Below are 27,191 nucleotides of genomic sequence, written 5' to 3' on the forward strand. Positions count from 1 at the left end.
CCAGCAGAAGGTCTTGATCACCATTTGTGGGAGATGCCATGCTACAGAAGTCATCTTCTTTCTGCATTATCAGTATCCACCCTCAGGCTGTGGGACAGAGGAGCAACAGGGCAGTCAATGCAACTGTCCCAGACCGCTAATACAAAGGGGAAATAAAAGGCACAATTTCCACAATGGGGAAGAGTTCAACGTGAATAGCTTGGAAAAAATCAAAAGCCTCGGACAGAATGAAGAAAAGAATTAGGTCACTGACTCTGAGCCAGGAAAAAGTACACACAAGAGGAAATTAGAACAGCAGAAGTATTTCATATTAGCTCATCCAAAGATTTAACGTGCATGGGCAGCAGTATGTTCTGTCTTCTGGAAAACTATTATGGGCAGGAAAGATTGTTAGGAATTTCTATGCCATCTCCACAATGTAACCAGTCCTACCCAACAAATTACATATGTGGCAGTATACATATGATATGAGATATCCTTTAAGCCCTAAAGCCAAATGCTGAACTCACCCTAATGAGAAGCAGCACAAAGCCTGCTTGTTAACCCTTTTATACTGTACATTACACATACATTGCCAGAATAACATCAAGGTTGCAAAAAGCACCCAGCATTGTTATTCTCCTCACTGCACATGGGGATATTTAATTACATGTTAACATTTTTTCACATTAAAATCACTGCCTCAGAGGCTGGAAGGAAGCTACTGTTGTTTCCAAGGCTTCATTTTTTGCAGAAGGTGGATGTAGTATACAACATGATAAGTAACAGCTTGCAGAAGCCATTCCCTGGTGCACGAAGGGTAATAAATGATTGGAAACAATCTGCACAGAATTACCAAAGGAAAATTGTGTTTGTCCAACCTGATTGCTGCCTGCGATGAAAGACTGTGGATAAGGGGAGAGCAGTAGAGATCATTTACCTTGATTTCAGTAAGGCTTTTGACATACTCTTCCACAGTGTCCTCATAGCTGAGGAGGTGTGGACTAGATGGATGGACGCAAGGTTGGTGGGAAAAACTTCTGGACTATTGGGCTTGAAGGGTTGTACTCAATGGTCTGAAGTACAGCTGGTGGCCAGTTATGAGTGTGTTCCTTGAGTCAATAGTGGGGTAATATGTCTAATATCTTTTTCAGCAACCTGAGCAATGTGAGGAAAGGCACCCTTAGAAACTTCATGGATGGCAGTAAACTGGAGGAAGCAGATGACACCCTGAAGGGCAGGGATGTCATTCAAAAGGACCCACAATCTGGATAAATGAGCCAGATGATAGAAAATCATGAAGCTGAATAAAGGCAAATACAAAGTACGGCACCTGGGATGGAATAACCTCATGCCACAACAGAGACTGGGAACTGCCTGGTTGGGTAGCAATTCTGCACAAAATATTCTGGAGGGTCATGGTGGACAGGCAGAACATGAATGAACAGATTATTATTGTAGCGATGAAGGCTAATCATATATAGCAAGAAGATAACCAGCAAATCAAAGGCAGTGTTTATTTCCCTTTACTTACCACTCGCAAGCTCTTACCTGGAATATTCTGTACAATTTGGGAGCCTTCCATAAAAGGCAAATTAGAGACAGTCCTCTGGAGGGCCAATGAGAGGACAGTGGGTCTAAAACAGAGAAAAGGAGAGGTTAAAGGAACTCCATTTATTTAGCTGGAGAAAAGAGGCCTAAAGGGTACTGTCCTCCACTGCCTAAAGGGGATTCCAGAGAGCAGTTCTCAGAGGCACACAGTAAAAGGACAAGGTGCAGCAATTGATCATACACTTCAGAAAGCAACATTTCAGTAAGGCTAGTGAAGCATTGGAAGAGGGCCCCAAGAAGTAGAGGGATCCCCTTCCTTTGAGATCCAAAGTACTCACCTGTACAAGGCCCTGAGCAACCTGACCAAACTTAGGAAATTGGCCCTGCCCTAAGTGGGGAGATGAACTAGGTGATTCCCTTCTGACATAAATTTTTCTATGGTTCTATGATTCAAAATACCATATGCCTAAAGAGCCTAAAACCCGTATCATACATGAACTCAGCCTCTCTGCCCTGACTGGTGTGGGACCCAGTAGATAAACTCTGCCCACAGCTAATATCTGGTGATCATGGGAATGTCCATGCTTTTGGAAAAAACAACGCCTATGAAGTGGTTATAGCACTTCAAAGGCACTTTGAATTTGCTACTCTTATCTTTCAGGAAATATTCTAACCCCTGAGCAACTCACCACAGTTCAAAAGAGAGTTGCTCTCTAATTCATTTTCTGAAGCCTCTGTTGGAACAAGCCAACATACAAGAAAAAAAGTAAGAATCATATGGCCAAGAGAACAAGCAAGTAGGGGCTGACACTATAGTCAATTGATTAAGGCATTGAAGTAAGTGAAAAAGAACTGGCGACAATTAGAAAAGGGGAAGATCAGAAGGTCTCTGCTCCCCAGCATATTCACGTGTTTTACATGTGAGAATCATCAATTAAATGATCCAAGGAGAACAGAAAAACACAATGCTCTCTTCCAGTTGAGAGCATCTTTGCATCTGCTCCCCAGTCAATAATAAGGGAAAGAAATAATAAGGGAAAGAAATAACAAGAGAAAGAAAGTGAGAACTTATGCTGAAGAGACTGGAGAATTGAATTCTCTCCCTTTTTCAGCCATGGTCTGTCAATGTGATACAAGGCCAGTCCCTCAAACCAACTTTTCACAGGCAGTGACCCATAAGAGGGGTCCTTTACTTGACACCCTAAAATCTAATACGGAGAACGCTGGTCCACTTCCACGTGTAACTGGAGCCAGTGTTGTGAATATACAAGCTACAGCTATTTAATTTTCCCAAGACCACTCACTGCTTCCAGGACCAACTGCATGGAGTGCCTCTGTCCATATTGTTCAGCTCAGCTGCCAGAACTGTATGGACTTCTCCACAGTGTCTCCTGGGACTAGTTCCTGGCCTGGCTCGACTCCAGTGTTCAGAGTTGTCAAAGAGGGTTTTGCAAGAGCCAATACCATGTCAGGAACTTTTCTTACGATTCAGATCAGGGTTTGAGAGATCACCAGAGCATAAGGCTTACAGCTACACATGGAACAATGAGAAAAAGTAAGATATTGAATAAAAGGTTGTGACGCAAATGCTGGTCCTCCTCACTTAGTAAACAGCTTTCATGTGCTACCCTTCCAAATTAGACCTTCAAATCTTCCCTCTTTCATTTCTGAGCTGTTGAGTAGGTATGTGAGATAAGATCTCTGCGCTACTAATCACAATCAGTAAGATCCCCCATTAATCCTCCTGCCTGTCTTCTTTATCTGCTGTGGCGTTTTAAACTTCTATTCCAAACTCTTTGTTTAAGGGCACACTTCATCTCATGTTTTATAGCATGAAATCCAGTCAGGACTCAACCTGGGCTAGAACTGCTTTGTAATAAATAATAAAGATTATAAAAAATGATAACAATGTTTTTGAATAGCTATGTTTGTTTTTAAGACAGGTGCGTTGCTTTAAATTATTCAGTTCTTTAATTTACATTTGGCTTTGTCTCTCAGTTCAGGAAGTCTGAATTAAATATTTTTAATGCTGATATAGATCATCAAGTAGGAAAAACCTTGCAGTTCTCTAGTTCAGGGGATCTAGGTCTGAATAGTGATTGAGGTATCTCTAAGATGTCTCTAATTTGTATCATTTTGGAAACACCTTTAGGCAAAAGGAGAGGTCCAGAATCACCATCTCCCAAGCGTCAGGCTAACAGACCTCAAGTCTTTATACTGTCTCCAGTTTTTCCCAGAACATATTCCTCTTGGAGCTGGCACAGGCCCCGGTACAATGGACTACTTTATGACTCTGTTACATCTCTTTTGTGTTAACCTGCAATGAGTAAGCTGATAGGTCAAACATATGTTGAATAAATGTGTCTCATTTCTCTGTGAAAACCATAGAATCATAGGGTTGGAAGGGACCTCTGGAGATCATCTAGTCCAACCCCCCTGCCAGAGCAGGGCCACCTTAGAGCAGGTTGCACAGGAACGCGGCCAGGTGGGTTTTGAATGTCTCCAGAGATGGAGACTCCACCACCTCCCTGGGCAGCCTGTTCCAGTGCTCTGCCACCCTCAAAGTAAAGAAGTTCCTCCTCATGTTTAGGTGGAACTTCCTATACTCAATTTTGTGCCCATTACCTCTTGTCCTGTCACTGGGCACCACTGAAAAGAGCCTGGCCCCATCCTCCTGGCACCCACCCTTTAAGTATTTATAAGCATTGATCAGGTTCCCCCTCAACTGTCTTTTTTCCAGACTAAAGAGACTCAATTCCCTCAGTCTTTCTTCATAAGAGAGGCGTTCCAGTCCCCTAATCATCTTGGTAGCCCTATGCTGCACCCTCTCCAGTAGTTCTCTGTCCTTCTTGAGCTGGGGAGCCCAGAACTGGACGCAGTACTCCAGGTGCGGCCTCACCAAGCCAGAGTAGAGGGGGAGGATGACCTCCCTCGACCTGCTGGCCACACTCTTCTTGATGCACCCCAGGATGCCATTTGCCTTCTTGGCCACAAGGGCACATTGCTGGCTCATGGTCATCCTGTTGTCCACCAAGACTCCCAGGTCTCTTTCTACAGAGCTGCTCTCCAGCAGGTCAGCCCCCAACCTGTACTGCTGCATGGGGTTATTCCTCCCCAGGTGCAGCACCCTACACTTGCCCTTATTGAATTTCATAAGATTTTGACTGTAACTGTAGACCCATCAAAACTCAGACACCGAGCATCCTTGCTCCTGCTCCATAATTTCATATACCAACTAGGGAGGTCTGTGAGACCAAGCACACAGATCCCCAGTGCCTGGTATACCACAATGGAAGTACATTCTTCACTCAGTCAGAAATGCCCCATTCTGAAAGAAGAATCTTGCATGTGGATGGCATAATGGAAAATCCTTTTGTCATGAAAAAATGCCAACTTTTTACTGAAAGGAATTTTCAAAAAATGTTTTTGGGAAAATGGAAGTAAATCTCTACAAAATCTTAATCATCCAGGCTGCCAGCTGCTGGGGAGCCAAAAGCGTTGTAAGCCAAGTAGCTGGGGAGCCACCAACTCCGAGAGATTAGGAATGTGTTAGCCACAGAAGCTGGGCATACCAGGGAGCCCTTCAGCAGGAGAAGCCCGGCAGCTCGGCAGGCCTAGCTGGCAGAAAGCATTGGCTTCTTTATCGTCAACGTTTTTTTTCAGTAGAAAATACCTTTTAGCATATTTTCAACACAATTCTCTGAAACCCCAACAGTGACACTACTAAGTCACCTTAACTCTGCCAGATGTGAACATCAGTCAGAGGATGGTGCTCAACTTCATAAAGGAACGGGGAGCCGAGGTTGGAGGGAACTCCTGTGTCTCTAAGAAAGCAAGGTGCCACCTCTAGGTCCCAAATGCTCTCTACTACGTATGCTATAGCAGAGAAATCACTTCTCAGTAGCAGACAATTTTTTCACAGGGACTAAAAGGACCATGATAGAACAAGGGATGACCTACCCTGTTCTGTTTGGCAGCCCAGGCCAGAGTGGTCCCCTCCAGGAGGAGTGAAGCCAGCACCTCCTACAAGGTCAGAGTTTGGCCCTGATCTGTGAGGTGGGCTCACTGCAGTAGTTTGGGACATTCACAACTCAGGGTAGAGCTGAATGAGCTGGTGCAGAACAGCTGAGTAATTGTACCTTTATTCAGACTATATCCTGATGCTGAGCTTGTGAGTTTCTATGTCCTTCTTTCCTTAATAGAAGTTCCCTCGCTTTACATGTTGACTCAGAGCTGTTACAAGGTCAAAGCACTCTTTAGGCCTATGGACAGTGACTGCCTGATAAGAGCAACTGCAGAAGGACATTTTTTTCTCAACCTGGACAGAAGCCAAACCAGTTTTGTTGCAATCCCAGGCCCACTGAGTCCAAACTTTGTTGTTATCATAAATTGCTGAAAAAACAGATTACTCGTGGCATTGCTTCAGTGGGATAGGACACAGATTTATCACGTATGACCACAACATAAGCAAGTCCTTCAAGGCTTGACCTCACATTCCTTCCTTCTATCTGACTCTTCATCCTGCTTTCTTCTTTCTCCCTGGCCCCTGATTCTCTCTAGACATCTTCTTCTACCCCAAGAACTGATCTTTATCTCCATCTCACACTGTCTCTGTTCTTTCTATGGTTGCAATCTCTCTGAATTCACATTATCTCCCATTTTAGGCTACAGGAAGGCCTGAAGCTCAAAAATCAATAGGGAAGTGCAAGAAAAGTAGCATAATCCAGACCTAGCCACAGGCAGCTCCTTTTATCTTCCTGAGATGAAATGTCATTTCTGTAACAAGTGCCTTTTCATTTGGAATCCATCTTTTCAATGATGAAATAACACTTCTGAAAGCACCACATCAGAGAGGATGGTTCTTTGGGGATACGGTGATAATAAGCATAGCAAGTGACAGAGGATAATCTCAGCAAGCATTTAGTAAGGTAGGAAGCACAATACCTATTCAACCTTTGATTAGGTAGAAAACTTCAAACTGGGATTAAGCCAAATCTCTAGCATCCATGACATCTCTAAAAAAGGGAACCAGCTGCTGGGGCATATAAAGAGCCGCCATCAGAAATTCAGAGACTCCAAAAGGCTCTGGATGTTTTCTGCTCCTGAAAGACTTATCCTGGACAAAATATGAGTATGCAATTAATTTTAATTATTTTCTTCAGAGTTAATAGCTTCCCATTTCCAAATCCAAGGCAAAAGGATCTCTACTCATTGAATCAGTAAGATGCTCGTTCTTAGCCTTTCATCTTTCTGAAGCATCCCACAACAGTACTGCCATCCATAGACTTAAATTCTTTGAATGCAAGTGGTTTTGCCCCAAAGCGCATATAATCCTACAGTTGTCATTAACATGATGAGTCATAATAAGGAACCCAAAATTCCACTTTTTTCCCCTTTCGTAAATAAATAGGAGGAGCACAGCTAAAAATAAAAGGAATTTAAAAAAAAAAAAAGTTTTACTTTAAATGAACAGTTTTGCCTCAGCTACCATCAAGCATTATGTTCCATTGCCAGAGTCATGTAGCACACCTGGGTGACTTGTGTTTCCTTTTAATTTCTGCAATTCCTGGAAAATAAAATGCCTCATTATGTTCTGCAATGCAGTAGCATTTCTGTAAGGTGCCCCAAAGTATCTAATCACCACAATACTTTCATTTTATTTCACTAAAATGAACAGACAGGCACAGAAGATATTTAGCTTTTGGCTTTTAAAGGAACAGCTGGCATTCACAATTTAAAGTATTTCTATTATTTCAGCTAAGATGATTAATAGAAAACAACTGTTGTCTGGCAGATTGCATTTAAAACTGTACTCTTGAACGCATCCCCAGTTACTGTGAAACAAGCAAAGTACAAGGAATATGTCATTAAATATATTTCAGGCAGGGAAACAGCTGCTAAAATTTGAGACAGGTAATTGTGGAAAGTTCAAATAATACTGGCAGAAAATCCACCCATTTTGCTAAATCCATCACTTTGAAAATAGAAATGCTTTTCTCTTACAGTAGAATAGATCTAAAAGTAAAATAAAAATGCACTTAGCCTTTCTTGGCGGGCTGTGGAAGAAAAAGATATGCTTTGAGATCAAGTTTGGAAACCAACAGGAAAACTGTTTAGATACTGGTTTAACCATCAGAAGGACAATTTAAAGATATAAATATGAACGTGTTTGTATCCATTGTTCTTGGATTTATAGTTTCATTGACCATGAACACAACTTGCACTGAAACGGAACGCAAGCACAATTTAAGCCTTTCTTTAAAGCCAGGTCTGGAGCGCCGCAGACTTGTCGGCTGCCCCCACGTGGAAAGCCGGGGGGGCGGAGAGGAGAGGGGCTGTGACTGGGGAACCGAGCCAGGAGATGTGCAAAGCAGAGGTGCTCAGCACCGCGTTACCTTCTCTGCTTGTGTCCGGTGTCGCGCGTCTTAATTTTATCATTAGCACCTCCCGCGTCCCCATGTTCTCCTACTCTCGGTAGGTAAAAGCAAGTGAGAATGTAAAGACGGGGTGCAGCCTGCTGCTGCTGGTGGGTCTGGGGAAAGCTGGCTCCGGGCAGTCATTGCACTGGGCATATTTCAGCTGGAGGGACAACCGGCACCATGGAGGCACGTTGAGGGGCCGCGCTCTACATTGTTATGTGAGAGAGGCCTTCAGCTTCAAATGCACAGCGACTGGCAGGCATTTAAATAAGACACTGAAGGGAATTAGCTGCGGAAAATTAATGCCAGGCGAGCCCATTCTAAACACGACATGCCCAAACCCCTTGTCTGAAAAACAATAAAGCTGGAAGTAGATATTCATGATGTTAGATGACATGCTTGGATGCACGGTCTCTGCACTCAGCACATGGACGCTGTCTCCAGTCATGGCACATGGACACACGTGCGCTCACATGGACACGTATAAACACCCGGAGTCATGCAGTTCAAATGCATGCCTAAAAGCATGCTGCTCGCTTTCAAAATAACGAAAGCGCATACAGGAGAATGCACATGAACAGCTGTGCGTGCCAGATAGAGAACAAGCATAGGAGTGTGAAGATGAAGCACAAGTCTGGATTACCGTGAAACCAAAGAAAAACGCAAAGAAATTACACTTAGAATTTCACAATTTATCATTTGATATTACAGCCCCATAAGATCATTCTTCTTTTTTTATGTGTGTGGTTAGAAACATTTCTTGATACCCCAAATCATATTTTCCCTATAGATACCACATTTTATCGATCTTCTACTCAATCTATTTTTCAATTTATAGTGGTACCTCTTTAACAAGAAAAGTAACGTATGCCACTGCTTGCATTAGTAGGGTAGTCTGTCCAAAATCTAGTTGCACATACATTAAATAAAATTTCTAAGTGAAAAGTTTCTGTTGTTGTATTGCAATTAAAGTGAAAAATAATGCACTACCAGAGGTACAAATGGGATAACGAGAATCACTAGGTATGGATACTGACTGACAAGCTGTGGTAAGAAAAGTTGTGCTTTGCATAGGTTTATAAGGAATTTGAGAATTGGAATTTCAAACTAGAAAATTGGAACTCTTAACTGGGATTGCTTGTGGTAATTTTATAGCCCCAGATGTAGTGCTAGGACATTAGAACTGTCAGAGAAATAAGCACCGTATTCAAAATTAGTTGAATTTTCTTAGCTTGTTCCTGCTTACTATTTGTGAGCACATCTTCCTAGTTATTCAGCATCAAAACATTGGAAGAATATCACAGGGGCACAAAGGGCAGAGGCTAAGATTTGTTAACAAAGTATTGAATGTGGGCATGTAGGTTCCAACTCTGAAGATGCATCACTCAAGAATTTTTGTGGTAGAATTCATGTATACCTCTTAATGTTAAAGCTCAGTACCTCCCATTAGCCAGAAAGATTGTGTGTTAAATACATGCTTAGATCAAATTGTGCAGACAAATTCAGGTTTTTTTAATTCGCTGTATTAAAAGAAGTGTAAATACAAAAAAAAAAAATACTTTAGAATTTAAAAGTAGTAATTTAATTTCTGGGAGTTTATCATTTTGGCAGAGGACAGAAGGAGTGGGTGAGATAGCATTTGATGACAGAATTATTACCCAGATCTACAGTAAAGCTATGTAAATAATTCATCTCCACACCAGATATGTCTTTCTGAAAATCTACTGCATGCCTTCCCTCTGTGACAAACGTGTTACACATCATTATTTCAATGTTAATTGCAAGGGAGACCAGATAGAGGAGCTCAGAGTGCTTACTGTGCAAGTGAAAATTGTTTGCCCTATTCAAAATCAGTAGTGCTTGACGTGGTAAAGGCTAAATACCACGACGAACAGTGAATGGCTTTCAGTCTTCAGTGCTGATAAACAAGTTTATTGTTTCTATTGTTTATTTTTAGAATTAAAGCTAACCCATTCCTGTTAAACCTAGATATATGTCAATCAGTTGCTATATGTAAAGGAAGAAACTGTGTCAGTTAGACCCACAGGAGAAAAAGACCGAAGAGTATTTAATCCATTTGGCCCTGAAAAGAAGTTGTTCATTGGACAGGAAAATTATTGAGCAAGCCTAAGGAGCATATCTGAGTATTGTTCGGGATTTTTCCTCTGAGGCAAAGACAAAGAAGAGATTTTGAAATTATTTATTACACTAGAGGTATATTTGGGATTGCTGAAAGCAAAGTGCTAAGTAAGTGCTGGAGAGACAGGGCTCCTTTCATCTAGGTACACACGAGACCTGGAGAGCAGCACTTCATACTTGATGTCAGCTTTATAAGGACAATAAATCAGATCTGCAGGCAGAAATGAAAAATCCGCAGTCTTTGCTTTGCCACAACCCAAGGCTGGAGACCCAAATGTAACATGGCACTCACAGTGAATGAGAGTGATGGTGAGATGCCTCAGCCTCACATTATTGTATTGCTTAAGAACTAAGCAAGAAAAAAAAATATTTTTATGATCTTGGTCTGTCTGCTGTAGTCCAGTTACAAAATTGAGTGGGCACCAAATTTGTACAGCCCTGTAGGTAACTTTGGAAAGACACAGAAACAGTTGATAGGTATAGAACTAAAAGAATTCATAACTTGAAGATGAGGACTGCTGTTTGGCAAAACCAGTAATTTTTAATCAACCCTTGGATACTCCTGTACAGGTGTCCCTGCCCCAGGTTCCCCATTTCTTGAAGGAGTCCCAGAGCCTTTCCCTGCCTTTGCCCCTCTGCTTCTGATTTCTGCTCCAGAACACATAGATTAATACACACACAGAGACATGTTCCTTTCCCAAATACTATTCAATTCAATTTACTTTTTTCTGGTCATCCTAATAGACTACTAAATATCCTCCCCCCCAAAAAAAACCCTCCCCATCTTTTTTTCTGTGTAACACCCTACACTACATCATTCGTCACACGATCATTTTTTTGTTCACGGCCCATCATTGCTGGGCATGCTGGTTTGGGTGCTGGTTTGTCACCCAGGTTGCCATCTCTTTGTACACACGGGCTGCCAGGTGAGTTGGCGATCATCCCTGCTTTGAATTTCTGTCCTCTCTGAATGTGAAAGGCAGAGAAGGCAAATGATACTCAGAGCTGAAACGGAGGATGCAACTTGCAGCAGCTGCACACAATAGAGATCCTAATAGCAAATAGAAATCATAGAAATAACCATCATTTCATCATTGTTACAGTACAACAATAGGGAGCAATTCAGTTTGGGATACATTAACAGAATGTGAATAGCACTGTTACAGCAGCGTGATCCGCATGGTTCCTGCCTCAGCTATGTTATGAAAATACTGTCATGCTTGCGAAGCCCCTGTGAGGTGTTAGCTAATTTTCTCAGTGCAAAGAATGAACTGATCTCCAGAGGTATTTGCTAGGGTTATCTTCCCCACAAAAATATATTAGAGGAGGCAGGTTATTTTTCAGTTTATGCATCAGGCACTACAAAGCCAAAGACAAAACCAACCAGCCTAACTGGGGCCAGAACACAAAGTCTGGATTTCAGGGTATTTGAAACTTGAAGTTCTAAAACCCCAGGAAATTCTGAATTCTGGGCAAGCCCCTTTTCAGTTCTTGGATGTGGGTATTTCACAGCAGCAGCAAGAAATTGCCAGTCTTTATTTATGTATACAGTTCCCTTTAAGCTAGGATGGGTGCTTTCGGACTGAGTCTGTATCCATCAGTTTCAGATTAAAACTGGGGGACTTTCCTGAATTACCACCAGTGTACTATGTGTATTCATAGGTGACTCCATAAAGTCACTGCTTACTTTTAAATTACATGCTGTCTTCAAGATTGTAATCGGAGCCTCACACTCCTGCCATTCCTGTCTTACAGGTCATTCGGAAGGTCTTTCACTCATCCCCATACACTAGCTTCTGTGTTGAGTCTTACGTTTCCTTACCGCTTACGTACTTCATTTCAAATTCTACAGGGACCCTTTAATACACAGTTCGTATTCCGTAACATTACAGGACATTTCTTTTCAACTTTTATTTTCCAGCTGGAGAGCATTTTCAATAGGATTGTTTGTAATTTTGTTTTCAGTTTACACATATCAAGACATCATGACACATCTGCACTTCATGCATCTCAGCAAGTGTTTTAATGGAAATAAACATGATAGCCTACAAGTGAAAATCCTAGGGAAATGAGACAACAAAGGACAGCTGCATCCTGGATGAAAAACTTCTCGGGAGGGAATTCTTTCTGCAGCCTGCCGTCTCCCTTAACAGCCTCGGGGCACTCCCCTCCACTGGACCCCCAGGCTTTGCCTCTGTAATGCCTCAGCCGTAACCCTGGGAGTGGACTGGGTCTTACCAAAGGACTTCCAGCTCTGGCCGAGGCGAACAACAGGTCGGCGGAAAATTCTTTTCATTGCCCAAACCTTCCCTCTGCAGCCCCTTTACAAGCCCATCCCAACAAGACCCCCTGGCTTTGCATCTCGGCTCACCCTCACTGTAACCCTATCCCAAAGAGCAATCACACTTCTCAGGGGAGAATACCTTTGGTTGCCCAAACCTTCTCTTGGCAGTCCCTTTGCAGCCCTTCTTAACCGGGTTCACAGGCTTTGCCATTCTCATAACCCTAAAAGCAGACAGAGCTTTAAATGCAGACAACTGTTTCCCTGGCCGAAACAAAAAACTCTCAGGGGAGATTAATTTCTGCTGCCCAAACCTTCCGTCAGTAGCCCCTTGGCAGCCCCTCTTCGACTGGATCCCCAGGGACTATCTTCCTCCTAACAATTATACCCCAATCCCAAACCTAGACATTCGCTAAGCCTTAGACCAAGATCACAAACCACGAGAAAACCATGAATTGGTTTGGCAGCCTAATTGCTATTGTACTTCTGTGGTAGATGTAGGTATTTTCTCTCTCCTAACTTTAGTCCCAACCGTAACCCAGGCAAGCACTAAGCTGCAAATCCTTCCCTGAGATGGCCTTCACCTGGGCTACCCTGGGGGGTTATTTTCTAATACACAGGACACACCTACGGTAGGCTTGAGGTTAGGAGAGAGCTAAAGCCCAGGGCTTCAGTTGTGATGGTATTGCAGGAGGCTACCAAAGGCAGCATGGAGAAGCGGGACCGTCGCTTGAGGATGCTGCAAACAATTTCAGCCATCTCATCTGACTGCATGTTAGGGTTGGCCTGTGCCATTCCCAGAAGAGCCCTGCTCTCCCCCGGGCTCCAGAAGCCCCCTTCCCACACCTCTGTCACTTCTGGGCCACCGAAGCCTCCTAATCCAGAAAAAGGGGAGAGTTGTTTTCTACATGTTAGACAGTGAGACAGCCTGGCTCTAGGCCAGAGTAAAACCAGTGTGTCCCATGGAAGAGGACCACGCGGCGAGGCCCGGGAAGCAGGACAATGGCTGGTTTTGTGCAGCTCAGCACAGTGCTATGTGAGGCCAGAGCTCCTGACCCAGGGACTCCAGCAGCAGTCCACCTGCTGCCCACGCCATTTCTCACTCTCCAGTCTGTCAGCTGGAGAGATTGCTAATTGCTGGGTCATTTTGGAGTCCTCTAGCAGAGCTGTGCTCTTCTTGGGCTGCACAGTGACTTCGTAAGCCTCCACCTGATAAGAGACTCCAGGACCTTGGCCAGAAGGAGTTATAGCTAGGGCTGGAAAGAATAGGAGTGGAAAACGTGATTTCTATCTCCTGAAAATGTCATGTTAGAGGAAAAAGGATATAGGCAAGACACACAAGGCAAACCAAAATTATGTCATGGAGAAAGAATTCTGAAAAAAACATCTCTTTGGAAACTGGAGCCCTTCACCTTGGTGAGAGGGGTATTCGCACAGACACTTTCCCCTTCTTGTAAACGTCTTTTCAGACCAGCTACAGGGATCTATCTGTCTGTCATCTCCATTTTCCTGGTGGAAAATAGGGTTTGCTTTTTCCCTTGGGAAAACTCCCGCTTTCACCTTTGTGCAGAGGACAGTTTTTGCTGAAGGACCGCTGCCGCGGGCAGCCACGTATCTCCTCCCTTAGAGGGGACGGCCCCGTCACACCGCAGCGCTGTGCTGCCTCCGGCCATGCTGCTGCTGCTCTGCACCCCCTGCCCAGCCCCAGGTTCCCTGCTGCGGGGGATGGATCGTATAGGGGAAAAGGGGAGAAGAGGGGGATGAGGAGAAGGAAGAATAAGAAAGCAAGCCTGCCTAAGTTTTAACCTGGTGCAGGGCTGTGCTGGGACCATGGGGCTAGAAACGGGTCTCAGATCCAGCAGTTCAGAATGAGGCAAAATGTATTAACGACTTTGATGGTGAAGTTCCCACGTTAATAGATGGGCTGCCTCCTGAACCACACTCTGCCTCTCTCCACAGCTCTCACCACCTGATGCCAACAGCCTTGACACCTTCATTTGAAGCTGTTTAAAAAAAGCAATTAGTATTTATCTATTTCTTATAGAGTATCTCAGCAGCTGGCAACAAAGGGCTACGACATGTGGCCAGTGAACCCACAATAAATAATCCATTGGATAACTGTTAAAAAACTCTGGTTTATGGCATTTTGGAAGCAACTTTATCTAATAACAGAAACATTAAAGGTGACTTAAATAGCTCGCAGTTCCCCGGAACATCTGGGCGTATAGTCATTTATCACATAAACTATGAATAGGGCCAAATGAACTAAAAGTCCTTCTGTTTTCCTTTTCCTTTATATATAGCTTTTTCCACTGGAAGAATACACTGCAGGCCCTTAATCACTTCTGCAATATCACAGAGTGTCAGTTTTATTTAGCAAAGCAATACATATTTCAGCAACAGGGCTACGTGAACACATTTACATTTTATTTTTCTGTTTAGCTAGGTGGTTTTTTTAATCCCAAGGGTTTCTTGATGGATGAAGATTTTTTTATTTGGAGGCTAATAGTGATTTTTTGGGTAGTGACCAGCTAGCTCTGCTGGAATGCATTTTTAAACTTATCTGTCTTTATGGAAGTTATTTTTTGTTTGTTAACAGCTTCTTATGCATTGTAGTGACTATCCTGTGCACTGGATCCTGTGGACAAAGACCCCACTGCTATGTAACTAAAAACTGTATCATAACACATACATGCAAGGAGTTGATTACAGCTTCAGGGAAAGCGATTGTTTTGACATTTCCTGGTTTCTCACTTCCTCTGTTTGCTATCTTGAATAACATGCCTGTTAACAGAGGGGTTTTTTAATATAATTTCCTAGATTTGCCATTTCTGTTCAGTTAGAAAGTAGAACAAATTGTACTGCATGCAGTGATCTCTTCTTCCCAATGCACATTCCGTCAGAGATGCAGTCCTGTTTTTCAGCCCTCCACCACTTCTTCTGTAGGACTAAGTCTGTCACTGGGTACCCTGGCCTCGGGGTGAACTGCGCCGTTCCCTTCCCTTTGTGCACACTCTTGAGAGATGACAGGCTGAGTTTCCTTTACATCTTTAACTGTGGCAATCAGCACTTTTGACTGGATCTCTGGATGGATATATTACAATCTCTGATGAAACCTTCCTTTTTTTTTTTCTGGCTGACTGATGTGGCAGGGCCAGCTGTGTTTGCCACACAGAAGAAATGTTCCTTTTGCTGTCCCAGACCAGCAGCAGCCTAGCACATGGAGAAAATCTGGGAATTAGAGCAACTACTCTGCTGCACTAAAAGCCCCCCAGACTCTCAAGTGCTGTTCTCAGGTCTCCACATGCACCAGTGACCTGCTGGGACCTACACAGTCCCCAACCCTGCTCGCAAGCCAGTCGGGACTGCCCTGCTCTCTCCAGAAGTGAACTGAGATCCCATCAACTACCCAGATTCCCCCTTCTGCCAGTAACCTGGGAATCTATTGCATCTCCTCACACCACAGAACCTTCGCCCCTTTCAGAAAACCCTGTCTATAGATGTGACCACAAGCTGCTGATTTAAAGAGCTCAACTTCTTACAGAGAAATGAGTAATTCTGCCGCAGGCACATGGCAAGCAGGAACAAAAAAGCCATGCAAGCTTGGTACTCGTGTTCGGTTAGCTATTCCTCACACCCCTTGGGGCAGCCTAGCTGTTGACCCACTACGTAAGACCCGTGTTTTCATCACCTCTACTATGTGAAGCTGCTACCTCCCAAGTTCTCCCTCTCCCTCACTTTTCTCCAGACTTTCTAAAGTGAAAGTTTTAACTGATAAATGTTTGGGTTTGATCCTTAGCCTTAGCAAGTAGCCTGTGCAACTCTGCTTGGCACCCAGAATTAACATTTCCCTAGTCAATTGCTTGGCCATTGTTTAACTTTTTGACGTTATACCCAAAGACGCCTTATCTCTTTGCCATTGTTTCACTTCCTCCTTGACAGTACTCGCAATTCCTTTTGATTCGAGCCCATCTTGGCAGGCAGAATTACATCCCCAAAGTGAAATGAGGCATGCAGTCCAACTCACCTAACCAAACTGTTTGAATTCTTAAGCAAAGAGAGCAAGATGCCTTCGGAGGCCTGCTGAAGGGTACCCAGTCCCTCTTATTCAGGCACATCTAAAGGGCAGTGTAGTTCACCAAATCATATAGAAACTGGTTGGAAAGCGGCAAGCGCCTCTCTCTAGGTGCCTAGTCCACTTGTGAAGTGGGGCACTACAGGGAAGGAGGTGCCACTTACCCTTTACCAGACAGGGCAGTGTGAGGGCGGTCAATCAGGAAGCAGGAGGCTTCTGCCGTATCTTCTGCTCTGCTTGCACATCGTCTCCGGTGACTGATGGCAGTGCTTTAGCGATCGGCTGTTGCATGGACACCATGTAAAGGAAATTTTTTTACACTCCTGCGGAGAGATTTTCATTTCTTCTTTACAAGCTGAGCCACAATGAAGCCAGACACGTAGGTGTCCTGCAGCCAGCTGGAAAACACACAAAAGTGATGTGTTTTATGCTAGTAACTAGGACACTCTTCGGGCTGATACGGATGACATTGCATCTTGACAGAAAAGCAGCTAAATCCTTTAACCTCAGGTTTCCTTTCTAAATGCTAAAACCGTAGGTAAGACCACTATACAAAAAAAAAATGGATTGCCACCACTTCCTACGGTGTGGTTTGTTTTCCTGCTGACCACACCTCGTCTCCTTCAGGCTTCCTCTGGGATCTTAGGAGGACTTTGTGTGCCCATCTACACGTACGCCTGGATCACAGCAGGGCATACGCAGGAAGACTGACTTCCATCTTTGTGACGTGCACTTCACAGCATGTCAGGAGAGGCGCAATGAAATGCCAAGGGAAAGAAGCAGGCACCTGACAAATTTAGGTGCCGACAGGGGTAGGCAGTCCATTGAAGTAGGCAGGCTGGATTACTGTCTAGACCTCAGCTGAGCCGCAGGTCACCATGAATACAAGATTCAGGCAGAGAGGATCACACCACTGCAATCCATAAAATATTGCAGAGATCTCCTTTGTCCTATGAGTTTGGCAACAAAGGAAAGATATTGTCTCAAAGTATGGGAACAGACTGCTATAACCAAAGCTGAATCTTTTCAGCTGGGTTTCTGAGGGGCAGAAAAAAGATTTTCATAAGGCAGTCTGTTTCTAGTTATCTTCCTGAGGCTGTCAGCCTATGGTTTCCAGGCAGCTGCTGCCGCTGCTGCTTTTCCTTCGGTGGTATTTTTTAACCCAGCTATTTAAAATGTTTATGTGCACTTATTTTGTGCAGGCTCTTAATGTTTCTCTGAAGAACACAAGTGTGAGGCAAAACATGGTGATTTCTAGCAGCTTAATCTCTGCTAAACTTCTCTGGAATTGCATGGGAGCAAGAAAAAACACATCTCTAGCCCAAGGCTCTCTCCCTTCTGAACTTCAAAGCCTGTCATAAACAATAAAAGCATTAAGATTTTTTTTTTTTTAATGAAAAGGTGAGTGAACACTTTATAACTGAGAGTATAAGGCAATATGTATGTATATATTACCACATACACACATAGGTTATCAGTGTCCCCTGTAAGGCTTCGGATTTCTAAACTTTATCAAGAAAGTGAATTTGACAAAAGTTTAGCAGGAAAGCAGTGAGTTATTAGTTGGTCAGTTATGTTTTAAGAGCTAAATAGACTCCAAGAAAAGTCGGAGGTCACTACAGTAGTGCAAGCAGGACTAAAAGTAAACCATTAGGTCCCAAACACAAAAATGCTGAGAGTCAATAGCCTGAGGTAGGCAGTGGGATGCAGAACACCAACCACTGTACATGAAACACACTAATAGCTGCAGAGAAGCTGTCCAATAAAATAGACCAGTGGCTCAGGGTCCAGGAGATTCAATCTGACACCATTCCAGGGATATCAGCATATGACTTCAAACACTGCATTAAGAGATAGAAAGCTTAATAGCTGCTTTCTGGTTTAGTACAATGCCTAGTGATAATATTCCTGAATTTAGAACTCATAAAATATCTGTCGCCTCCAGCAGCAATATCTCAGTACTTTACTGAGATCAAACCCTTTAGTGAAGTGTGTCAAATAGGTCAGAAGCAGATGACAGTACATGAGAAGGGGCACTGTCTCCGTAAAAGCATTTATAAGAAAAAGAATATATAAGGCCAGAAGAGATATACGGGAACACAGATATTCATGACTTTCAAAGACTTTTTCAAGCCTTCTAGTTCTCCAGTCATATATTCTATCCAATAGTTTCAGAAATTAAAGTGAAAACCAGACTGGCAAACATAGGCAGATGAGGAAAGCTCAATACACCTGCCAAGGACATAGGAAAATTGGGTTGCCAGTGGTTTGGATCTACTACTTTGGCTTGGTGAAAAGGTCAGGTAGGAAAGAGGGGCTCACTGGCCAGCTCCTCGAGACTGGCTCTTTTGACCAGGGCAATTTCCTAGTAGAGCAAGCAACCTGATTTCACTTCCAGATCTTTTTTTCCTTCAGGTGATGGTCCTATGCAGTAGCAAACAAGCAATTGAAGTAACAATACTCCTTTATCTTGGACACCAAACCTTTGTCCAAAAAGAAGTTGAGACTATTAACCTTTGGAGCCTGGGCTCAAACTAGAAAGCATTTTTCTGATTCATTATGCTTTACTGCCCATCTTTGTATGAAAATCACTTAGGAGTTGAATATTTACAGCAGTAATGGCCTTTGAAGTTCAGTCCTTAAAGGCATTAAGTTATGAAAAATTGTTACCCTGAAAAAATGAGAACAATGGACCTTACTTATTCATTCTGTATGTTCTGTCTAATAACTCAGGGCTAAACCTCACCCAGCTGTGTTTGACTGAGGTCAAATGCAATAAAAGGCTGATAATAAATACTGAATTGCTATAGGAGGATCCTAGCTGATGGCCTTCTTGCATGAATAAACCGAAATCAAGACTACACTTTGCACTAAGCTTGTAGAATTTGGAAGTAGAAGGTTGAGAGATCTGCAGACATTAATCTGTTATAATTCAAAAATCTTCTCTATTTTTAAACAAGACTCTACAAAACAAGGTCACAAAGAACATTCCTCATTGTTCATTAAGCTACTATTTCCTTGTATATGGTACTGGCAGGGTGGAGTACAATTATTTTCTGCAAATCAACTGAGAAAGACATTAGAATACAATAAAATTCAAATGTGTGTTCTTATCAGATCCTTCTGTAAGAGCTAAATATTTGCATTATAACTGCATTGTGTCAGATAATTTAATTCTAAGGACAAAATTCTACTCCTCAGTATTCACTATGGATCTACGCCAAGCAGTCTGCTTTTCTGCCGTGCTCATACTCTATTTAGTACCGAAGCTCTGGAATATGCTACCAGGTTTTTGTTGCTCCGTGAACTACACACGAAACGACGCCAGCTCACCACTCGATTAGATGGCTATGCAAGGTTTAGGGCTATGCTAGGTTTACAGTTTTGCTTTGCCAGAATAGATCACAGCAGCAAAAGGTGGGACTAGCTTTAGGCCAAAGCAAAACGGGAGGTTGCTTAGGGTAGCAACCTTTCTACTTTTGCTTCTCCAGCCAAAAGAGTGCTCTGGAAACACGAGCTGGAACAGCCAGTTTCTGACTCCCACCTGCACCCTCCAATTTGTTGCTCCTGAGGAACAGGCAACAGCAGTAACCTCTTACACTAGACCACTGGTTTCCTTTTCCTCCACGCACACGTCCCAAACCCAGACTCCCAGAAAACTTATGGGCCCTTTCTAGCCATTTTCACATCTCTTACTTTCCTGTAACTTCCCTGTCTCCCCACTTTGCTAGATCAGCTCCCTTGAACTCTGCAGATTTCCCAGTCCCTTGCTCCACTAACTTCCCTCTAAGCCTGAGCTGGTCACCCCCCATATAACAAGATGGAGACAGCAAAATTCATTCTAAGCTGCTGGGAAGCTTTAAGATAGCCTTGGCTAGACTGAAACAGATGATATGGTCTGTAAATGCAATCTGGACATTTTCTATCCCAACAGATATCTTCTGAATGTGACTATTTAAACTTAAACCTCTGTTGTGGTTTTTTTTTTTTTAAGCTGAATCAATTTAATTATCATGCTATTAATTACAGAGCTGCCTCAACATATATTTCCCAAGTTGCCACACTGTGAGTGATGGTGGTATAGAAAAAGCAGTTAGTGGGTTATAACCATACTCATTATGAGATGTGTGGACCACAGCAGGTGACTTCAGTGATGCGTGGAGGGAGATGTGATTTACTTGAAAGAATGCATTGAAAATAATGAAATTCCCAAGAAGACAATCTAATCCTTTTCTAAATTATTTTTATGAAAAGGTTAGTGAAGAAAAGGTTTTAAAGGTTGTTCAGTCCCTTTGTCTAATTTTTTTTCCTACAGTTTATTATTTAGTAACTTGTCTTGTTTCATTGCACACGTCTTAAGCAATGAAGTTGCTACCACTTCCCTTAGAGAAACATTCCATAACTTGCAATTTCTCACTTGTCAGGAAATTTTCTCACACCAGCTTGCATGTTTCCTGTTCTAATTTTTTCCAGTTGTGCTAGCACTATCCTCATCTACTACGTTTAGCAAGAGCAGCAAGGAGAATCGTTGTTCCTATTCTTATACTATTCCAGCAGCTATGGGAGGCCCCATGTAGCAGGTGCTATATAACAAAGGTTTCTCCTCCAAAGTGGTAAAAGTCCAAGCAATTCTTTCAGAAGTAAATTAACATTTTGGCAATCTCATGAGAATTCATTTCACATGAAACTTTTCCTCTGTTTTTCAGTAATGCATAGAGGCAGACAATGTTTATATTTTGAAATGCAAAAGTAGTGTATCTTTTGGCTTTAAGCCATTGGTGGATTCAGGCTTCAATATTCCAGATAGCTGCTGGAGTGAGCTTTGCTGGATATGCTTTCTTTATCTGCAAAGCAAAGGCAACCAGTGTCATTTTATTCCCTCTTATGAAATCCTGGTGCTTTTCCTTCAGCATAAAAGGGAGGTTTCACTTTTTTGGTCAAGAATGAAGACCAGCTTCCCTGTCTGAGTAGTCCTTGAGCAATCTGGTGAGTCTAGTGCTTTACATAAAGTGTGGAAACTCAACTAAGAAAATCAGAGTTTACCAAGCTACAACGCAGCTGTAAGTGGTAAGGCTTATGGTTGCAGCTGAATTTTGGTGAATACGGCATCAGCCGTGAAAGGCAAGACATTGCAAATGGTCAAACTGGGCAACATAATTCCATGGAGATTTCTATTATCTTAGCAATCAGTTCCAGTTCTGGATTTTAAAACATGAGCATTCTGAATTTTCCTTAAAACAAATGTTATGGGAAACTTGCCAAATGGAATTGGAACATTCTGGTTTGCTAAAGCCAAAAAATTTTGTTCTGAGTTAGTATCTTTTTTTTTTTCTTGCTGTAATGTTGTAATTTATAATGCTGTGTACTGATTTTAAAGTTTTATTTTAATTTCAAAACATAATTCTAAATTGCTCCATATTTTTAATCTGGTTTACCTCAAACCAGGACACTTGGTTAAGTATGGACACATCTCAATCCAAGGTTTTGCTTTCAATGTAAGAGCATTTCCCTACAGAAGCATACTCTACTGGAAAATTTTCAACTAGCTCTTTTTAATGCATAAGCCATTCTCCTTCTTCATAAACTTAACATTTCAAGACTAACAGGAATAGAGCATGTTTGTTGTTTTCCTGAAGTAGAAATTTTGCTTAAATTGTCTGTTGCTCAAGTGTGTGATTCAGTGCCTAGAACTACAAATAACCTAGCTGATTTGTTTGCATAATTTGAACAGTTTGCCAATAACTTGGGTGTGAACTATTAAAGAAATCCATTCACTCCCTGTAAGTGCTAGAGTCATTAATCCTGACGGGTGTGTACTGTGCATTCTTTTCAAATATATGGGATGAAAAATCACAAATCCTTGAGTAATATTTTTCAGGTAGCTTGTTTTGAACACACTTTCCATTGTGCAATTTAATCCTAAAACTTTGTACCATGTGATGTGATTCAGAATTTAGCAAATAACTCTTAAGCAAAATGTTTAAGGGTGTTTCTTTATCTGCTATTGTTAGTTGTTCAAAGCATAACAATTCTGAACAGCGTGGGACAGAATCCAGAGGCTAACCACAGAAATGTAGTGGCCAGTTGCTGTGTATGGAGATCGTCAACCTGGCTTGACTAAGAATCTTTGCTGTATTTTTGCATTAAATCTTTATAAGGTCAGGGCTTGGGAAATTTGTATATCAAAATTATACTGAAAGTCTAACTTTTTTTTTTTTTTTTTTTCTCCCCAGATACAGTGTTTTCAAATAGGGCTGTGGAATTACACCAAAGAGTAACTACTTATCTAACCTGCATCCCTCTAGATGAATGGCAGAGACTGCAGATTTTGAAGTGGAACCATTAAGGCTGAAAAAAGGGGAATGATTGTCAGAACAATGTGATACTACCCTAACATTAAATACTGTCAGCCATGGGAAAAAGATCTAGTCAGTTCAGTCCGACTTTGATCACTGCATCTCTACAGAGGGCCTGCCCCAGCACTGCATGCCGAGTACAAGCCTGACTAGACTCCTTCAAAGAGATCCTTATGTAGGATGGGGCTTCCACTGCTGGGTTGCAATCACCTTCTGAATTACCTTACCCTAAGAGCATTCATTTGAAATAGTATGATTAGAAGAAAAGTTGCTCCAGGAATACTGGGTTTCCTGGATTTCCCTAAGGGCAGATTTTTAAGATGAAACTGTAAAACAGTAAAAGGATATCAAGTAGTAAAAGATTATGGAAATCTACACTGTCAAAAATAAACCAGTTTCAAATTGCCTTACTAGTTCTTTTACTCAAAGACATGATAGATACGAGTTCTCTTCTAGATCTCTTTGTCTGGGTAGCACATGCTTTGTAAAGTTTCAGCTGGACTGGATTAATGTGAATGGAAATGGAGGGCAAATTCTTGTCTCTGATTCAGCAGAATGCTCACGTGTGTTTAATCCCAAACACCTGATTCCCTCTAATTCAAACCTTAAAGCATGAAGGGTCAACTAGTCCCTTCATGACTGACTGTTACCAATAATACTGAAAAACAAGCATCTTTCATGTCATGTAAGTAGCACTTATCCCTGAGATATACCAGTGACTTTAAGTGAAGAGCTTGGCTTTTTTGATGCCCTGCTACCTCACGAAACTAAAATGTGAGAGTATGGTGCATGGCAACACTGAGCATCCACCTGGAATGGCACTGCAGTGTCAAATAGATACCAGGAAGTTTACAGCGAAAAATGATAATGAAAAGAGAGAATGTTTAAATTTGAAAGTAATGTGGAAAGCACAAATCAGTAACTTTAATGTAATGAAAAAACAGGGAATATATTATGAAATCCAGAGAAAACCAAAGCCACAAGCAAGAAGGTCAGAGGAAATAATTAAATTGCACGTGTGACCTTTTTTCCGCCATGTGTTGGAAACAGTAAACTGTGGGTACTGGAGAAAATGTTGAACCAGGTATTAATTGAACAAACCGGACAGAAATTTGGAAAATTTATGGGAGATAAAATGTATCAATGACTTGAAAAGGAAACTGTCAAGACATCTAAGAAAAAAATGAGGGAGATCAGAATTCTCACAAAGAGACATGGAAGAGATAACATGTAAGGGTAGGAAAAGGTGACATGCTACAAAGATGACCTGAGAGGACAACAATAATAGAAAACCCAAAGAAGTCACACATTATCGCAAAGTCACTAAGGCTCTAATGCACTGTCCTGAGTCTAAGTCCTCTCTAGACATATGACACAGAGTCAGGGAGGATTGTTGACATACACTACTCACAAAGCTGAGGGAAACTTCATCCCAGTGCAGAAGTCCGTCTTTGAGGCTAAATTTCTTCTTAGCCCTGTCTCCAGAAAAAGACAAGAGTGTTCCAGTTTCAGTCTTTCCTTCACTATGCAGATGTCCAGAATAATATCAGAAGCCGCGGTTGCACCAGAGGAGCTCTCAGTTGGGTGTACTACACTAATTTTAAACAGTCCATTATTCATTTTGTGATCACTTCATGAGTAAGTGAAATCTTGTTTACAACAATTTTATTAGAGTGTGAATTTTGGATGTGTGGCTTCATAGGGTGAAATTCATTCATCCGTATTAGGATGCCTAAAATGCAGGTGTCTGTCTCTATAGCTGGTAACGTAGACTCCTTTTTGACCAGGGAGAGAAATAAGCAATTCTAAAAAAGTTTTCATTTCATTGACTTCAGACATCTCTTGAAGAGACAAAACATACCCTACATGTGTTAACGATGCTCCAGTAACTACAAACAGAGCTATACGCGACTACCTCAGATAGAGCTTGCTGTGCCACAGGTGTCTCTCACTTTGAATGGAAGTAGCTTAGATCTTAGAACAGTGCCAACACTATGTGATTTAAGTGAATTTTCATTACAAGGAAATTAAATGTGAATTGCCGCAAGTAACCTGGTGGGCAATCAGATTTCATCCCAAGTACCAAAAAATTGGAAGGGGAGTACAACTTCACCGAATTCATTGACTAACTGGGAGTGGAAAGGCTGTTTGTAAGTCTATGTGTTAAGGATTGTTTATCAAGTTGATATCAAGTATGAAAATATTGTTCTTCAGATACGATCACTGCTTTTCACAAAGAAACAGAGATCGGAAATGATTTCAATTGGAAAAAGGAGGCAAAATTGCTAGGACAGAAATCCTGACCCAAGCAGTGCAGCGCTGATGCGTGCAGGGTACGCAGCCCAAGCCGGGCGGGTGACTGGGGGCCTCCCTTAGCCAGAATCTGCCCAGGGTCTGCCCTAAGTATCATAACATTTCCAAGGCAATTTTCAGTTTTTATTGACCCGTGTGTCATCCTGAAGCAGTAATTTCACTTCCCTGAATGCCTTCCTTCCGCTTGCCAGTCCTCCCATGTCAGACTAGGAGCTTTGCAAGACTGAACCTGACCCTGTCCAAAGTAGAGTAACTATCAGAGAGCTCCTCTGATTACTGCTTCTGGAGCTACTACTATATTTACCAAAATTAACAAAACTAATAGTCTGGGTGTCTAACAAATGGTGTATCATAGTTTGGTACAATGGTACCTCATAATGGAAGTTTCAGAGCCCTGCAGAAGGTGGTGGTACCAAACAAGAAGACAATTTCTAACCCAAATGCTATGAATTATGCGATGAGCTTCATCAAGAGCAAAAAAGGTTTAGAGGCATGCTTCAAAGAAATCTGGTAAGGAGTACAATATTTTGTATGATCACATACTGTGAAGAGAAAGGTCCATGTTTTAATCCTCTCCCCTGTCTTTCCACTCTCCTGTTAAAAGGAAAAAGAGAAAAAAAGGGACAGAAGCAGAGAGAGAGGAGAAAAAAAAAAAACAAACCTTAATGCCAGAAAGTCTTTTTGAAGTATTTGTTCTCTTGATTAAGAGTTCTCAGTTTGGCAAGACCTAAATCAAGATACATCAAAGAGGGTTCAAAATAAAGAGCAGCTGAATGAAAATGTATGAGATGACAGGAGGAATAAACAATAATAACTGTGCATATGTTTAAGTCATCTGAAAGTGATTGCAGCAATGTGTAAAATATCCGGAAATAGACATTAAAATGGCATCTTAATTCCCTAAGGGAAAAAAATCTGCTTAAATCTTAAATAAATCCTGTTTAAATCAAATTGCATCCACTCTCCCCTTTGCATTATGACTTCAGGAGCTTTCCCATCCTCTCTGTTTGATTATGTATAGTGTAGAAACCACTGCTATTCCTGCTCAGATTTTCTGCCATGGTAGTGGGTTTCTGAAGGTAAATATACTGGCAATATAGCCCAAACAATAACCTCCCAACCAGTTATAACTCGTATGGAGGGGATGAAGAAGCAAAGGCTTATATATGTGTTCTGTTTGTTGGCATTTATTTCCCCTCAATTGAAAAGATTTTTTTTCCAATAGAAGGTTGTGTGGAGAGTGTGATTAAAGGTATGAGGGAAATGATTCACACTTCACTGCATGATGGCTTGAGGGTTGAAAAGGCCAACAGAAACAGATGAAAAGGGAAATACAGTACAAAACTTAGGAAGATAATAGGCAGCAGAAGGCAATACTAGATTAATGACACAATGGCGTCAGTTTTGGTTTCCATTTTTTAAATTGTCCCCATTCTGTTACCTAGGGAAATAATCTAAAACAATCTAACGATGAGGCATCTCTAACAACTTTACCAGAGATTTTAACTCAAGATCAAATCTCAGCTTTAAAATAGCCCTGTATCTTATATTCTATTTATTTGCTTTCAGTTGAAAACCTTGAAAATTAATTTGAAAGAGTACAACTCTTCAGAAAAAATATTCCCAATGGGCATTATTAAAAGTGAGCTAGCTCGCTGCAGTGTTGTGACTTTGCACTGCCTGTATTTCCATTGTGACATTGTAAACACTATTGAAGAGCACCACCATAGTCGTATTTTAACAAGGTGACAGAATAACAGCCTTTTCTCTGTTCAATTTTTTCAAACATTCAAACTTTAGGAATCCGTGCAGTAAATGGTTTATAGCTAACAAGTGGAGATTAATTTTTGGCTCCAGTATTATCTGACAGGCTATCATTATCAGTCACTAATGTCTTTCATGAAATGGATAAAAGGTCCAGGATATCACTCATGTGGCTCTTTTAAAATGCCCTGAGGTTTTCTGTTTTGTTTTGTTTTTGTTTTATCTCCATCTGAGTGTGACAAAATGTGGCAGACAGGAGGGCACCACAGAATACTTCTGAATCATTTCACATATGTTGAACACAAGGTGTTTAA

General features: G+C 41.8%; 1 long non-coding RNA gene across 1 annotated transcript; it reads right to left on the reverse strand.

Annotated features, from left to right (window-relative positions):
• Positions 1-25,703, reverse strand: LOC309673417. The gene is made up of 5 exons (XR_014269311.1): positions 25,657-25,703; positions 24,212-24,275; positions 16,609-16,842; positions 1,531-1,616; positions 1-87 (listed from the first exon to the last, which is right to left on the reverse strand). It is a non-coding gene; the product is annotated as an uncharacterized lncRNA (long non-coding RNA).
• Positions 25,704-27,191: the final 1,488 nt, after the last annotated feature.

This window comes from Vanellus vanellus, assembly GCF_965231255.1.
Source record: "Vanellus vanellus genome assembly, chromosome: 1".
Lineage (NCBI taxonomy): Eukaryota > Metazoa > Chordata > Aves > Charadriiformes > Charadriidae > Vanellus > Vanellus vanellus.